Source organism: Rhinoderma darwinii, unplaced genomic scaffold (assembly GCF_050947455.1).
Source record: "Rhinoderma darwinii isolate aRhiDar2 unplaced genomic scaffold, aRhiDar2.hap1 Scaffold_3463, whole genome shotgun sequence".
In the NCBI taxonomy this organism is placed as follows: domain Eukaryota; kingdom Metazoa; phylum Chordata; class Amphibia; order Anura; family Rhinodermatidae; genus Rhinoderma; species Rhinoderma darwinii.
Window position 1 is genome coordinate 26,485 of NW_027463448.1, and position 17,008 is coordinate 43,492.

Genomic DNA, 17,008 nt, shown 5'->3' on the forward strand with positions numbered 1-17,008 from the left:
ACCCCTGAAAAGGGGTAGCCAACTTAAAAAAAAAATCTGTTCTTATCAGTTTAATATCTGATACGTCCCCTATCTGGGGACCATATATTAAATGGATTTTTAGAACAGGGAGATGGAAATAGAGCTTGCTCTGTCCACTCCACGCATTGACCTGGTATTGCAGTATTTCCAGGACCTGTGCACCCTTTCCTTATGTGTTGACTAAAATCAGATTCCAAAAGTGTTTTTTGTGTTTGCCATTGTTTCTGTCTTTCTGAAGGGATCTGCCCTTTTAATCCCATTATTTCAACACCTGTTGGACAATGCATGAGTGATAATGAGCTAATTGATTAAATGCAATTAATGAATACATTGCCACCTCTTGTTTTGTGTCGTCTGTGTGTCTGTGTTTCCGGCATTTCACATTGGAACAGCTCATTCACCTTCCTTGTCTTCTCTCCGCCCTCCCTTTTAGGTAAGTTAAAGAGCTGCACCTGAGCCAGCCACTGATTGATGCAGCACCACAGTCAAATAGTGGAGTGGAGTAGGGGAACAGCAAACAGCCATTAAAGCCGCCCGCCCGCCCGCCCGCCACAATGGACCTACCTGTGTACACTAGATGGATGTGATGGAATGTACTGTCATCCCTACATTTCAAGAAGGAGTAAGAATTGCAGTTGCAACAAAGCCTTGCTTGCCTACAAAGAGAGCAGCAATTTGGATTTGTTACTATGTTACCTAGAAGAATAACAAACTGTGCAAGGATGGAGGTTGTAGGAGCAAGGAGAAGTTGTCTGTAAAGTTGGTGGATGCTTATTTTCCATTTTGCAGTCCCTTGTCTCCCTCTTGTGGCCTCCTGGAGGCAACTAGCTGTGCAAAAAAAGACAGCCTGGCGGCCGGCTGTTGCAGTGTTGCCCTCTCAGGCAACACTGAGTGACTGACTGAGCCGCACCGTCTTATATAAAGTTCAGACGGAACTTTGCACGTGTCATAGTGGAGCCCTGAGGAGCCAGAGCCAGCTTTCTGACATCATAATGGGGCCTCAGAGATAAAAGCCTGGGCCCAGGCAGTGTTGGTCAGTGCTGCTCAGCAGGCAGCACTGGACTGGACTGGATTACAGCTGATACAAGGTGTGAAGGAACAAGGGGTGGCTGTGGGCATGCACTTGCTGCCGCTGCCAGTGTTTATCTGCATGGCAGCAGGGCATTTGGGCGTTGCCAGGAAGGCGTTTTTATGTAGATTCCTCCTCTTTCAGCACTGCATTGTGGTGCAAGCAAAAGAAGCAAATCCTGTCTGGCTTCCTCTCCGGCCTTTATTCACCTCCCGTGTAGCTGTGAGTGTGTGAGCCTGCAGGGCCCCATGGAATTGCCTAGAAGTAGGCTGAATCACTGCAAGGGCTGAACAGCAGTATCGGGCAGGCCCGGGCAACGCGCGGCCCGTTCGGGTTATCGCTTCTCGGCCTTTTGGCTCAGATCAGGGTTTATTGCTCTGGTCTGGGTCGGGGGTGCGAGTGTTCCTGTGGTAGCAGGAGACCTTTTGAGTGGCGATCCTCCTATGGTCCTGGACCGATAGGCTGAAAGATGGCAGGTATGGAATTTTCCTCAGGTATCCAGAAGACAGTCCGGCTGAAGGTGGAGATCTCAGACAGCATGAAGAACAGCATCTCATATGTTGGACACGAAATTGTGGAAAAGATGGCGGGTATTTCCCTTGAAGATGATGTGTTTTGTATTCAGGAATCAAAGAAACAAGGTATCTATGACATTTCCTTTTATGTGGATGGGACCTGCCTGCTCTTCTATGAATGTCTGAAGACCAATGCATCTAACCTGGTACTGAGGAATGTCACATTTGTTCCACTGTTTGAACTAGAGGAAAAAACTGTCTTTATCCATGTATTTAACCCTTTCACGGATGTTAATATCCTAAAGAACTTCCTTGGACAGTACTGTTTAAGTGTGAAAGGAGGGGTAAGGCAGAAAAGTATCCTTAACATCTTTAATGGAACATATAAATTCTGGGTGAAATTAAGACCTGATGAAAGCTGTATTGGGGGAGTGAGACACCCACCTGCCAATTTTTCTGTGGCTGGAAACAGAGGCTACCTGTATTATCAAGGACAGCCATCCTTTTGCAGGAACTGCTTTAAATTTGGCCATTTAAAGGAGGATTGCCCAGGGGTTAAACTGTGCAGGAACTGTAAAAATCCTGGACATGAGGCTGGGGCGTGTCCACAGCCTAGAGCCTGTGATTTATGTGGATTGACTGGGCATATGTACAGAGACTGTCCTGAGGTTGTCAAGAGGAGGGAAGAAAGAAAGAAGCAGGAGGAAGCTAGAAAGCAAAGGAACCAAATGGATCTTGATAGGAAGAGGGAGGAAGGAGCAAGAATCTTGAGGATGTCTGAGGAGGCTGAAAAAAGATAAAATGAAGCTGTGCAAGACCAGCAGCAGGTGGAGATGGGGGAGGGGTTGATTAGCCCAGCTGTGGAATCTCCCATGAGCATTCTGATGGATGAGTCAGCAAGAATAGACTGGTCTCTCTCTGAGGAAGATGAACCTCCTGGGGGGGAAGTGACTGTCGCAGGTGCAGAATGTTTTCGTCCCCCCAGGAAAACGGCAAAAAAGCCACGTTTTGAGAAGGTGGAAGAAGAGGCGATTTCGTTGGAGAACCCATTCGAATCTTTATTTGAGGCCCATATGGATACAGGCTCTGGCGGAGAAGGTTCTTCCAAAGTACTCCAGAGGAAAATCTTAAAATAATGGCGTTGCTAAATTTTCTTCCTTTGGGTTGTTTTAGATTATGTCTTTGAAGTTTTTGTCATCCAATGTGCGTGTGTTTAGGAGTAGAGCCAGAAGAGCTCTTATACTAGATATATTAGCAAATCAAAATGTTGATGTCATTTGTGTTCAAGAGTGTGGATTGGATTTTGTGGTGGGGCAGGAGGAGTGGGTGCACGGGCCTGCAATATGGTCAGTGTCAAACAAAAATAGAAATGATGGTGTGGGGATTTTATTCAAAAACAAAAAAATAGAAATTTGCAGTCATACTGTTATTGAGGAGGGAAGGTGTGTGATGGTGGTGGTGAGATTTAATAGAGTGAATGTTCGTATAATTAATATATATGCTCCAGTTAATAAGAATGAAAGAGTGGAATTGTTTGAAAAAGTGAAAATGTTTTTGCCTGGGAAGGATCCGGTTGTGTGGATAGGGGACTTTAATTGTGAGATTGATGGAAAAAATGTGGATGTGTCTGGTAATGTGGTTAAAAATATTTTGTTTGATTTCCAGTTGAAGGATGTGATAAAATTATGTGGGGTAGACCCCCAAGATACATATTTTTCAGACAGGGGTATTTATAGTTCGAGACTAGATATGTGTTTTGTGTCGAAAGGTGTGATGGGTAAAAATTATATGCAAATGAGGGTAATATATTCAGATCATGAGTGTGTGATGTGTGAACTGGTTTTGGATGTGGAATGTATAAGTGGGAGGGGTTTATGGAAATTAAATGTTAATTTGTTAGAAGATGAGGAGGTGTATGGGAAATATGTTAATTTGTATGGGAGTTGGTGTAGAAGGAAGAAAGAGTTTGTAGATGTGTTGGAGTGGTGGGATTGGGTGAAGGAAAAAACAAAAGTATATTTTAAGAAAGCTGGTTATAGAAGAGCGGCTGGTAGAAGGAGAAAGTATGAGTGCTTGTATAAAAGATTGGGGTTTTTGAGAAGTTTGAAGAAGAATGGTTGGGCGGTGGATGAGAAGATTGAGGAAGTTAAGAAGAATATGAAAGAATGGATGGTGAAGAAGGGTAAGGAAATTATGTATCAAGCAAGATTGGATAAGTTAGAAAAGAATGAGAAATGTTCGAGATATTTTTTTAAAAAAGTGATTGGGAAGAAAGAGGATTTGGTATGTGTGTATGATAAGGATGGGAATGTGGTAAAAGGGAAAGTGGTGTTAGGAGTGGTTGAAGAGTTTTACAGAGAATTGTATGCAGTAAAGGAGTGTGATAGAGATTTGGAGTCTGAGGTGGTGGCTGTGATTGAGAAGCAGGTGGAGAGAATGGAGTATGATAGGCTGATGAGAGGAGTTGGGGAGGAAGAGGTTAAATCAGTTATTGAAAGCATGTCAGTGAATAGAACACCGGGAGAGGATGGGTTGCCAGTGGAGTTTTATAAGAGAATGTGGGATGTGATTAAGCTAGATATGATTGAGATATATGTTTTTATGCGGGAAAAGTGTAGATTGGCGGAGAGTATGAAGAGTGGAGTGGTTGTGCTGATTTATAAGAAAGGGGATGAGAAGGATGTAAGGAATTGGAGACCTATAACTTTGTTGAATGTGGATTATAAGATTTTTGCTAAAATGATTGCCAATAGAATGAGAGATGTGATCGATCAGGTGATTGGGGAGGATCAAGTGTGTGGAATTCCTGGGAGAAGGATTGGGGAGAATCTTTGTTTGTTGAGAGATGTGTTGTGGGATGCAAGGGAGAGAAAGCAAGAGGTTAGTGTGTTGTCTATTGATTTTGAAAAAGCATTTGATAGGTTGTCGCATGATTTTCTGTTTAAAGTGTTGGTGAGGATGGGGTTTCCTGGAGAGTTTGTGAATATGGTGAGGATGTTGTATAAGGGTGTGGGCAGTAAGGTTTTGATAAACGGATGGGTGAGTGAAGAAGTGAAGGTGTGTTCGGGTGTAAGACAGGGATGCCCTTTGTCCCCTATAGTCTTTGTGTGTGCTTTAGAACCATTATTAGAGATGATTAGGAAGGATAAGTGTATGAGAGGAGTGCAGATTCCAGGGAGTGGTGGGAAAGAGCTGAAAGTGTTGGCGTATATGGACGATGTGTGTGTGCTGTGTGATTCTTTTGCAGTTTTGAGGAGGGCAAAATTATTGGTGTCTTTGTTTTGTGGTGCGTCAGCTTTTAGGGTAAATTGGAAGAAAAGTGAGTATAAGAGGTTTGGAAGTTCAGGTATGAATGAGGACTTGGGTGTGAAAAGAGTGGACGGAGCGATTCAAATTTTGGGGGTTAAAATGGATGAAAAATTGGATGGAAGTGAGAGTTGGGTAGATGTGGAGAAAAGAGTGAGTAGGAAGTTGAGATTTTGGAGTTTGAGAGAGTTGACGTTTGAAGGAAAGATAATGGTGATAAAAAGTGTGATTTTGCCCATTTTTCTGTATCTTGCTGTGGTGTTTCCTCCAGGGTATATGGTTGTAAGGAAATTGAATAGAATTGTGTTTGTGTTTTTTTGGGGAACGACAATGGAGAGAGTGAAAAGAGAGACTGTGCTGAAGGACTGGGTGAATGGGGGTATGAATTTTCCTAATATTGAAGTGTATTTAGGGGTGAATGTGATGTTTGCAGTGAAGAGGATGCTGGGAGGTGATTGGAAATTTGCATGCATGGTGAGATTTCTGGGTGGGAAGGTGTTAGGGAAAATAGGATGGATAAAAAGAGATTTAAGGAAGCCGTATGCGTTTGTGAGTCCTAAATGGTATGAGTTTATTGAGAATTTTATGAGGAAATTTGGATTGACAGCGGTGAAGAAAGAATGTTTGAAAGATAAGAAGAGTGTGTTTAAGTGTATAAAAGATATGGAAGTCCAATGTAATATAAATATGGTGAGAGGTCAGTGTGTTGGTAAGGTGTGGAAGGGGTTGAGGACAGATGGTATTACAAATAGACAGAGAGAGATTGTATGGCAGAGTTTGCATGGTGGGTTGTCAGTTAGAGAGTTTCAGAAAAATCGTGGAGTTGTGAGGAGTGATTTGTGTCCAAGAGAGAATTGTGGTGGGAGTGAAAGTATAGTGCATCTGTTTTGGAATTGTGGGGTGGCACAGGGAGTTTGGAGGGGTATGGGTCCGTTACTTAAGGAGTTGGTTGGGATTAATAGGTTATGTATGGAAATAGTTTTGTTTGGGCTTGCGAGTGTAAGTCAGAAAAATCAAAGGGTATTATTTGTCATGTTAGCAATTATAAAAGAGGTTTTGTGGGATGTTAGGAACCTGTATGTGTTTAGAAAGAAAGATGTAACGGTGGAAGGATGTTTGAGAATGGTATTGGATAGGATGTATACAGTGTATTTGGTAGATAAGGAAAGGTTGGGGGAGGTGGATGCAGAAGGGATTTGGAAGGTTTTGAAGTGGAGGTATATGGTGAGAGTGTAGTGGAGGGGTGGAATTTTTTTGATATGATTTCTGTATTTGCTTTTTGTTATATGAAAATTTAAAAAAATCTAAATGAAAAAGCCTGATGATGATTGGATAGAACCGTTCAGAATGTCTAGGATACTGATAGTAAGTATCGACAGGATATGAACGAGTGCTTTTAAACAAAATTAATCCAAACCTGAAGGTTTTAAAAAAAAAAAAAAAAAAAAAATCTGTTCTTATCAGTTTAATATCTGATACGTCCCCTATCTGGGGACCATATATTAAATGGATTTTTAGAACAGGGAGATGGAAATAGAGCTTGCTCTGTCCACTCCACGCATTGACCTGGTATTGCAGTATTTCCAGGACCGGTGCACCCTTTCCTTATGTGTTGACTAAAATCAGATTCCAAAAGTGTTTTTTGTGTTTGCCATTGTTTCTGTCTTTCTGAAGGGATCTCCCCTTTTAATCCCATTATTTCAACACCTGTTGGACAATGCATGAGTGATAATGAGCTAATTGATTAAATGCAATTAATGAATACATTGCCACCTCTTGTTTTGTGTCGTCTGTGTGTCTGTGTTTCCGGCATTTCACATTGGATCAGCTCATTCACCTTCCTTGTCTTCTCTCCGCCCTCCCTTTTAGGTAAGTTAAAGAGCTGCACCTGAGCCAGCCACTGATTGATGCAGCACCACAGTCAAATAGTGGAGTGGAGTAGGGGAACAGCAAACAGCCATTAAAGCCGCCCGCCACAATGGACCTACCTGTGTACACTAGATGGATGTGATGGAATGTACTGTCATCCCTACATTTCAAGAAGGAGTAAGAATTGCAGTTGCAACAAAGCCTTGCTTGCCTACAAAGAGAGCAGCAATTTGGATTTGTTACTATTTTACCTAGAAGAATAACAAACTGTGCAAGGATGGAGGTTGTAGGAGCAAGGAGAAGTTGTCTGTAAAGTTGGTGGATGCTTATTTTCCATTTTGCAGTCCCTTGTCTCCCTCTTGTGGCCTCCTGGAGGCAACTAGCTGTGCAAAAAAAGACAGCCTGGCGGCCGGCTGTTGCAGTGTTGCCCTCTCAGGCAACACTGAGTGACTGACTGAGCCGCACCGTCTTATATAAAGTTCAGACGGAACTTTGCACGTGTCATAGTGGAGCCCTGAGGAGCCAGAGCCAGCTTTCTGACATCATAATGGGGCCTCAGAGATAAAAGCCTGGGCCCAGGCAGTGTTGGTCAGTGCTGCTCAGCAGGCAGCACTGGACTGGACTGGATTACAGCTGATACAAGGTGTGAAGGAACAAGGGGTGGCTGTGGGCATGCACTTGCTGCCGCTGCCAGTGTTTATCTGCATGGCAGCAGGGCATTTGGGCGTTGCCAGGAAGGCGTTTTTATGTAGATTCCTCCTCTTTCAGCACTGCATTGTGGTGCAAGCAAAAGAAGCAAATCCTGTCTGGCTTCCTCTCCGGCCTTTATTCACCTCCCGTGTAGCTGTGAGTGTGTGAGCCTGCAGGGCCCCATGGAATTGCCTAGAAGTAGGCTGAATCGCTGCAAGGGCTGAACAGCAGTATCGGGCAGGCTCGGGCAACGCGCGGCCCGTTCGGGTTATCGCTTCTCGGCCTTCTGGCTGAGATCAAGTGTAGTGCTGGTTACTTGTAGTCAGTGCTGCCTGGTCTTAGTTGGGAGGTGCTCAGGTACCCTCTCTCTCGGCCTCGGGGGATCGTCCAGGTTCGCCTGGACTTCACCCCCGTGCTGCTATTTGGGAGAGAGGCTTAGTCCTGAGCAACGAGTTGTGATCCACATATCCCCCGTGTAGGCTTCGGCCGAAAAGGGGAAAGCTGCGTAGACGTTGCGTCACCAACGGGTGGCGTAACTTTCCGTGAAAACCCCTCACCATGGACGAAAGTCCTGGTGAGATACCGGCGTATGCCCGGATAAAGAATACAATCCGTGTCATTGTATCAGAAGAGAAGGCGACAACCTGCGGCCTGAAGTTCTTGGTGGAGACCGTGCTTGTTGGCATTTTCAACATTCAGAAGCGGGAGATATTGGCGGTACAAGACTATCCAAGGAGAAGAACATATGACATAACTTTTGTACAGAATGGAGTGTTCCAAGATCTGCTGGCGGCATACATGGTAAAAAACGATCCGAGACTGGACGGTATTGAATTTTACGAACATGTGTTGGACATCACTAAGATGATTGTGATAAAAATGTACTGCCCGTTTGCTGATTTAAAAGATGTGATGTCCTTTTTATCCCCCTATTTCAAAAGTGTAAAATGTATTGGCAAAATAATGAACGGAGTTGGAGTTTGGACGTCAAAGTGGAGATTTTTAGTAACTTGTTATAGAGATGCCAATACAGCAGGGGGGATAATGTTGCCGCCAGCACGCTTTAAATTAGGTGATATGGCAGGAGATCTTTTTTATACAGGAATGCCTCCATTCTGTAGAAAATGTCAAAAGTACGGTCACACCAAAGAGTTCTGCGAAAGCACCTGTAGGAATTGTGGCAGCTCTGAGCACGAGGCCAAAACTTGCCCTCTGGGGAAAAGGTGTCGTTTTTGCAGCCGAGTTAGTCATCTATATGCTACTTGTCCCCACAGATCGGAACAACCCGAGGTCCGGCCGAGGCGTCCAGAGCAGCCAGCAGGCCAGATCGCCCCCGCACAAGGAGAGGAACCAGGAGGTGAAGAGGCAAATGACATGGACACCTCCAGCAGACCCCCCCAAACAGGTGACCCAAAAGAGCAAAGGCGGTTTAAGAGAAGAGCCAGTGATCAGCGGACGAAAAAGCCCCCTCAGGAAACGGAGGAGATGGGTAGTTCGGATGAAGCTGATCCGCCTGGGCCGCAGGAGGTGCTGGGTCAGCCCGTACCTGAGGCAGAGGACCCGGGTGGAGCGGCAGCTAGGTCTAAGAGGCGTAGGGCGTACTCAGAGGTGGCAGCGGGGGTGCCGATGGGAGTACCTGCTAGAGCGAAAGCAGGGAAACCAGTTGACGCGCCCCCGGAAGCACCAGCTGAAGGTCTCCCCCCTTCTCGCCAGTTGGGGGAGACAAGCATAGCTACCTCTGAGGTGACAGAAGTCCCGGAAACGGCCGCGAGTGCGTTTCCTGCCCCTATCGTAGGGGAGAAGGCTGCCATACGAGATGCTCCAGAAACCTTGCCCGTGGAGTCCATATGGGACCCATTTTCGATCAGTGCCTCAGGTATGGCGGGGGGTCAGCTGTCTGACATGAGTTCCTCTCCAATCTCCTCAACTTATACAGTTGGTTTGAAGTCGGAGGGCGATGAGAGTTCGAGTGAGGTCTCTGGTAACGCCGAGGACTGCTGAGGCCTCCTCGGGTAAGATTACATAAGACTGTCTCTTTTCCCTTTTCCTCATGGCAGAGTTAGGTGGCATTTCCTTAAATGTTAGGAGCGTGCATTCCAAGACGAGAAGAGCTGCCCTGTTTGATTATCTTTCTATTTTTTCCGCCACCGTTTTTTTCCTACAGGAATGCTGTATCCCACATCGCACGAACTACAACAAATATAAGGAAGACTGGAGACTCGGACCTTCAGTGTGGTCCGGGTCTAACGATTCCAGAGCCGCAGGTGTCGCCATTTTATTTAAAGGGAACGTTTTAATTGACAGTTTTAATTAAATTTTACAAGGTAGAATTTTATTGGTCAAAGCTTTTATAGACGGTATTAGATGGCAGTTTTTAAATTTTTATGGGTCCTCGGACAAGAATGAAAGAGCTAGAATGCTAGAGATTTTACCCCTTTTTTTAAACGATTCAGAGCCACTTGTTTTAGCGGGTGATTTTAATTGTATTTTAAAGGGGGAACGCCGGTTCTCTAACTCAGTAAGCAGGAATTATGACAAAACCTCCTCATTATTAAAAGATATAGTTACTGATTTTAAACTTACTGATGTTTTTAAGAAATGTAACAGCAATTTATCTGCAGAGGCCGGCGTCACCTGGAGCAATGTGAACTGTAGCTCCAGGATCGATTTTATATTCTGCTCTTATCAAGTACTGCCTTTTAAATGTGATCTTAATCCCAATGTTTTATCTGATCATAAATTATTGTATTTTAAAGTTAAAAATGATATTGGGAAAAATACTGTCAAAAAAGCCTGGAAAATGAACGTTTCCCTTTTAGATGATCCGCAAATTTTATCTGATTTTATTACCTTTTATAAGGGCTGCAGACGGGTAAGACATCCAAATATGTCCATAGTCTCATGGTGGGAGAAAATAAAAATAAAAATAAGAGACTTTTTCATAAAAATCGGAAGGAGAAAAGCAAAAGAAAAACAGGATTTTTTTGCTAATTTGAATACCCGTCTGCAGACCCAATACAAGTTCAGAGAACAGGGTATGCAGGTGGAGGAGGAGATTATGGAGATTAGGAAGGAGATCTCCCAGTGCCTGGAGCAGAGAGGTAAGGAAATTGTCTTTCGTTCAAAAATGAAACACCTCGAGGAAAATGAGACCTGCTCCAGGTACTTTTTTAAGAAAATTAACGATAAGCATACCCTGTTAGACAATGTTGATGGAGATACAAACACTGCCAATATTTTAAAAAAGGTACACAGATTTTATGCGGATCTTTTTAATATAAAGCTTGTTAATGTTGATTTGATGAACGACTCATTGAAGGAGGTTGACGCTGTTTTAAATCCTGTCTCCAAAGATTTTTTATTACAGGATATTACGGAACAGGAGATTTTAGATACCATCAAGAGTTTTAAAACAGGTAAAGTCCCTGGCCCTGATGGTATACCCATAGAGTTTTATGTCACATTTTATGGAGTTTTAAAAGAGGATCTCTATTCCCTTTTTACTCAAGTTTTTAGAACAAAAGCCCTCCCGGGGTCCTGGAAGAAAGGCGAGGTGTCCCTGATTTATAAAAAGGGGGACAAAACAGATATTAAAAACTGGAGGCCTATCACCTTACTAAACGCAGACTACAAAATAATGGCCAAGATTTGCGCGAATAGACTAAAGGCTGTTATAGAGAAAATCGTCCACTCCAACCAAGTCTGTGGGATACCTGGGAGGAGCATATGGGACAATTTAAACCTTTTAAAAGATGCTATTGGTGATACGAAGGAGAGAAAAGGCAGATTGGCGGTTTTATCCATAGATTTCGAGAAAGCCTTTGATAGAGTATCACATTTTTATCTTTTTAAGGTTTTAGAAAAGATGGGTATACCAGAAGGTTTTTTACAGTCTCTGAAGGCCTTTTATGAAAATTGTACGAGCAAGATTTTAGTAAAGGGTTTTAAGACACAGGATGTCCTTTTAAACTCCGGAGTGAAGCAGGGGTGTCCCTTGTCCCCACTACTTTTTATATGTGCGATCGAGCCTCTACTCTGCAGATTGAGGAATGACAGGCAGATATGTGGAGTCCCCCTGCCGGGCGGGGGGGGACTAGAGGCAAAAGTAGTGGGGTACATGGATGATGTCGGGGTCCTGTGCAGGGACGCCCCGTCACTGCAAAAAGCATTACAACAGATATACCAATTTTGCTGCTCCTCCGGTTTTAAAGTCAATTTTAATAAAAGTAATATTTTAAATATTGGCAACATGATTTTACAGGACATTCCAGTCCCTGTGTCGGAGTCTGTACAGATTTTAGGGGTCTCCTTCAATGAGTCAAACAATGGTTTTATCAGTTGGGACTTGGTGGCACAAAAAGTTAATAAGAAAATTTGTTTATGGAATCTTAGAAAACTGACAATGGAGGGAAAAATTTTAATCACAAAAATGGTGATTTTACCAATTTTATTATATCTAAGTATGGTTTTCCCTCCCCCTGATATTTTATTAAAAAAGATTACCAAGGCATGTTTTACATTTTTATGGAATTCTAGGATGGAGAAGCTCAGGAGAGAAAAAGTGATGTTGCCAAAGCTAATGGGTGGTAAAGATTTTCCAAATATAAAAGCATTTCTTTTAATCCATTTTTTTACACTGTGTCTTAATACTGTTTTTAAGGAACACTACTGGTCTTATTTTATCCGTTTTAACACTGGCTATTTTATGAGGAGGTACGGATGGTTCTCTACGGTTTTAAGCTCGCCATATGCTTTTAACCTGCCAGACCAGTATAAGATTTTAGAAAAAATAGTGAACCTTTTTAACCTAAAAGACAAAAGAATAGAAGATGTAAAAAATAGTAAATATGTTTTAAAGGAAATAAAAGAAAATGTTTTAATAGCCCCCATTAGCAATTTTAATGAAAACAAATGCAAAATTATCTGGAGCATGGTTAATGCTAAATTCATTTTTAATTCACAGAAGGATCTGGCCTGGAGCTGCGCCCACGAGTGTCTTCCATGCCGGGCATTACAGCATCGAAGGGGACTGACCAACTCGGCTGCGTGTCCAAGGGGAGGATGCCGCGATGACGAGACAGTCTTACATCTCTTTTGGCAATGTTATTTTTCACAACTTATATGGACAAAAATCCTCCCCTTGATGAAGAAGATAACCGGAATAAAGAGAATTACAAGTGAAGGCGTTTTTTACGGATGTCTGGAGTGCCCAACAAGGACTCAGAAAATTATGGCATGGAAGATTACTAACTGCGTTAAAGCAGCTCTGTGGGCGGCCAGGAATATTCTTTTATTCAAACATGAAATTTTATCTGTGAATGATATTTTAGGAATTTGTTTTTATGAAATGCACAAGTATTATCTTTTAGACAAAAAATTCTCTCCTGTTTTAAGTAGAAAATGGTTTTTTAGCGAATGGAATTCTATAATATGATGCCACCAAGTGCCCTTTTATAAATTGTATGATTTTAATCTGACAATTTGTATTTATTTTTTAACCATTGTTGTAAAATTTGAATCCCTGTAAAAATGTTGAAAAATGTTAATTTATTGTAAAACCTGAAAAATTTTAAATAAACGGTTACCCCCAAAGTTGGGGTAGTCAACTTAAAAAATCTGTTCTTATCAGTTTAATATCTGATACGTCCCCTATCTGGGGACCATATATTAAATGGATTTTTAGAACAGGGAGATGGAAATAGAGCTTGCTCTGTCCACTCCACGCATTGACCTGGTATTGCAGTATTTCCAGTACCGGTGCACCCTTTCCTTATGTGTTGACTAAAATCAGATTCCAAAAGTGTTTTTTGTGTTTGCCATTGTTTCTGTCTTTCTGAAGGGATCTCCCCTTTTAATCCCATTATTTCAACACCTGTTGGACAATGCATGAGTGATAATGAGCTAATTGATTAAATGCAATTAATGAATACATTGCCACCTCTTGTTTTGTGTCGTCTGTGTGTCTGTGTTTCCGGCATTTCACATTGGATCAGCTCATTCACCTTCCTTGTCTTCTCTCCGCCCTCCCTTTTAGGTAAGTTAAAGAGCTGCACCTGAGCCAGCCACTGATTGATGCAGCACCACAGTCAAATAGTGGAGTGGAGTAGGGGAACAGCAAACAGCCATTAAAGCCGCCCGCCCGCCCGCCCGCCCGCCACAATGGACCTACCTGTGTACACTAGATGGATGTGATGGAATGTACTGTCATCCCTACATTTCAAGAAGGAGTAAGAATTGCAGTTGCAACAAAGCCTTGCTTGCCTACAAAGAGAGCAGCAATTTGGATTTGTTACTATGTTACCTAGAAGAATAACAAACTGTGCAAGGATGGAGGTTGTAGGAGCAAGGAGAAGTTGTCTGTAAAGTTGGTGGATGCTTATTTTCCATTTTGCAGTCCCTTGTCTCCCTCTTGTGGCCTCCTGGAGGCAACTAGCTGTGCAAAAAAAGACAGCCTGGCGGCCGGCTGTTGCAGTGTTGCCCTCTCAGGCAACACTGAGTGACTGACTGAGCCGCACCGTCTTATATAAAGTTCAGACGGAACTTTGCACGTGTCATAGTGGAGCCCTGAGGAGCCAGAGCCAGCTTTCTGACATCATAATGGGGCCTCAGAGATAAAAGCCTGGGCCCAGGCAGTGTTGGTCAGTGCTGCTCAGCAGGCAGCACTGGACTGGACTGGATTACAGCTGATACAAGGTGTGAAGGAACAAGGGGTGGCTGTGGGCATGCACTTGCTGCCGCTGCCAGTGTTTATCTGCATGGCAGCAGGGCATTTGGGCGTTGCCAGGAAGGCGTTTTTATGTAGATTCCTCCTCTTTCAGCACTGCATTGTGGTGCAAGCAAAAGAAGCAAATCCTGTCTGGCTTCCTCTCCGGCCTTTATTCACCTCCCGTGTAGCTGTGAGTGTGTGAGCCTGCAGGGCCCCATGGAATTGCCTAGAAGTAGGCTGAATCGCTGCAAGGGCTGAACAGCAGTATCGGGCAGGCTCGGGCAACGCGCGGCCCGTTCGGGTTATCGCTTCTCGGCCTTTTGGCTAAGATCAGAAGTGGATCAACTTGCTGAAGGGATGGAGCCTCAAGGAGTGAGGAACACCATTCGTTTCCTGGTGAAGCCAGAGAGCAATAGAAGATATGAGCTTGGCACATTTGTTCAGAACGTCCTTTTCAGGATGCTGAACTTGAGAGCACAGGAGATCTACTGCTTGCAGGATAACACTTCTCAAGGGCTTTTTGATGTCTCTTTTGAGACACAAAATGAATGCCTCAGCGTTTTTGAACGCTGCAAAGAGCTGAACACGCAGCCAGAGATGAGAGACTTCACCCTTCTGCCGCTGTTCCTGATGGATGAAAAGCCGGTGACCCTGCACCTCTTCAACCCGTTCACGGAGCTGTCTCATGTGGTGGCTTTCCTCCAGAGATACTGCACCAGCGTAAGAGGAGGAATCAAGCTGAAGAACTGCTTTGGGATCCCAAACGGAAAACTACGCTTCTGGGTGCGTTTCCGTCCAGACTCGGATGGCATCGGAGGAGTGAGCCACCCGCCTTCTTCCTTCTCTCTGGGTGGTAACCGAGGATACCTAGTATACCCAGGACAGCCAAGATATTGCCGACAGTGCTTCAAGTTCGGCCACACCCAAGACGCCTGCCCGACCGGACGATGCTGCCGCAACTGCGGCACTATGGGCCACGACGCTGGACGTTGCTCTCAGCCTCGCTCCTGTGACCTGTGCGGCTCCAGAGAACACCTGGTAAGAAATTGTCCGAAAGGCTTAATGACAAGCCGAAGTTATGCGGATGCGGCTCGTACAGGCCGCGGACCCATCTTCCTGGAGACTTCCCGTGCTGTGGAGGATTCGGAGCCGGCCGCAAAAGAGCTACCAATGGCCCAGGCACTGTCCGAATTGCCCTCGCTGTTTTCAAATCCACCTCAGAAGCCAGCACAGGCACCTAACCTACAGAAACTTATATTACGCAGTTTCAACTCTGCTACATCAACACCTGCTGCTGAACTCCAGCTAACACCGGCTGCTGTTCACCCACTAGAGGGCGCTGCTGCACAAGTTCTGGCTTCTCCAGGACATATCCCTGAGCTGGAAGTGCCCGCTGATGCCTCCCCCCAGGGGGTCGAGGCTCGCACGGCACAGAAGATTGTCGCAGCTACGGAGGGCTTAGAGGACTGCCTTTCCCCAATGCAGTCTGATGACCAAGAGGGCAGTGGCACTGTCATCCCGGACACTATGGACAATGTGAGTATGAACCCTTCTTTTTCTGCCGCATTTGAAGCTTTACCCTCACTCTTGGCCCCAAATACCGAAGGAGAGGAGGACCTTTGGGAGACTGTCCGCAGTCGACCCAAGAGGATGAAAACGGAGCCTGACCTCCCTACCCTTAGCGGTGCTAGTCTTAGCTCCCTGCCTTGTGCCCAGAGACTGCTTAGCCCTCCAGATAAAAGAGATACCAACTCTTTCGAAGTGCTGGCCGATTTGACGGAGGAGTTACTCAGCCAGGATAGTGGGGCGTCCTCCCCCTTCCTCGATGGCGACGTGGTCAACCTTTTTGCTGATACCTTACACATGCCACAAACATGATTTGATCTGCAGGATTTTGTTTCTGATTTCTTCTTTTTTCATTAATAACATTCACACTCTCTATTTTTTCCCTTAATGTAAGGGTTTTCCAGGACAAAGCAAGGCGGACAGCTATCTTAGAACACCTTGCCACCAAACCAGGCGATATTTTTTGTTTACAGGAATGTGGCCTTGCCACCACCCCCAAAAGCTCGGAATGGGCACACGGCCCATCCCTCTGGTCCGCTTCCACCAACAACAAGAATGACGGAGTGGGCATTCTATTTAGAAATAATAATTTTGTGATTGACAGTTATGTGATTGTAGAAGAAGGCAGATGTTTAATTGCTTATGTTAAGTATAGAAATGTCACCTTTAGGGTTATTAACATTTATGCTCCTGCAGACAAAAATGAGAGGAAGGAGCTTTTTGACAAACTAAAACTGTTCCTTCCTGGGCGTTTGCCATGCATATTAGTGGGGGATGTCAACTGCCACCTGCAGGGGGACAAAATTGATGTAACGGGAAAGCAGTTTGTCCAGTTAACGTCTGATTTTCATTTACAGGATGTTGTGGTATTAAGTAAAATCAAGCCTGCACCTGACACATACCATGCTGACAGGGGTGGGATTCACTCCAGGTTGGATTATCTCTTTGTCTCACGGGACTTTACTGTGAAATCTTATCACCAGGAGAGGGTGCTGTTCTCTGATCATGAATGTTTGATGTGTGCTTTGAATTTGGATGATGATAGGAAGTATGGGAAAGGAGTGTGGAAATTGAATGTAAGCATTTTGGAGGATGAAACTGTGAAAGGTAACTTTAAAAAAATGTACGACAGATGGCGACAACAGAAAGCTGACTTTGAATGCATTTTGGATTGGTGGGATTGGGTGAAAGGTAGAATAGGTTTTTTCTTTAAACAAAATGGGTATAGATTAGCTGCTAGGAAAAGGGGTATGTATGCCAGAGCGC

At 44.2% G+C, this 17,008-nt stretch overlaps 3 non-coding genes across 3 annotated transcripts; all 3 read left to right on the forward strand.

Moving 5' to 3' along the window:
- On the forward strand, positions 1-188 carry LOC142707535 (U2 spliceosomal RNA). Its single transcript, XR_012868498.1, has one exon. It is a non-coding gene; the product is annotated as a U2 spliceosomal RNA (small nuclear RNA).
- Positions 189-6,330: 6,142 nt separating this feature from the next.
- Positions 6,331-6,514, forward strand: LOC142707534 (U2 spliceosomal RNA). Its single transcript, XR_012868497.1, has one exon. It is a non-coding gene; the product is annotated as a U2 spliceosomal RNA (small nuclear RNA).
- Positions 6,515-13,051: 6,537 nt separating this feature from the next.
- Positions 13,052-13,238, forward strand: LOC142707531 (U2 spliceosomal RNA). Its single transcript, XR_012868495.1, has one exon. It is a non-coding gene; the product is annotated as a U2 spliceosomal RNA (small nuclear RNA).
- The last annotated feature ends 3,770 nt before the right edge of the window (positions 13,239-17,008 follow it).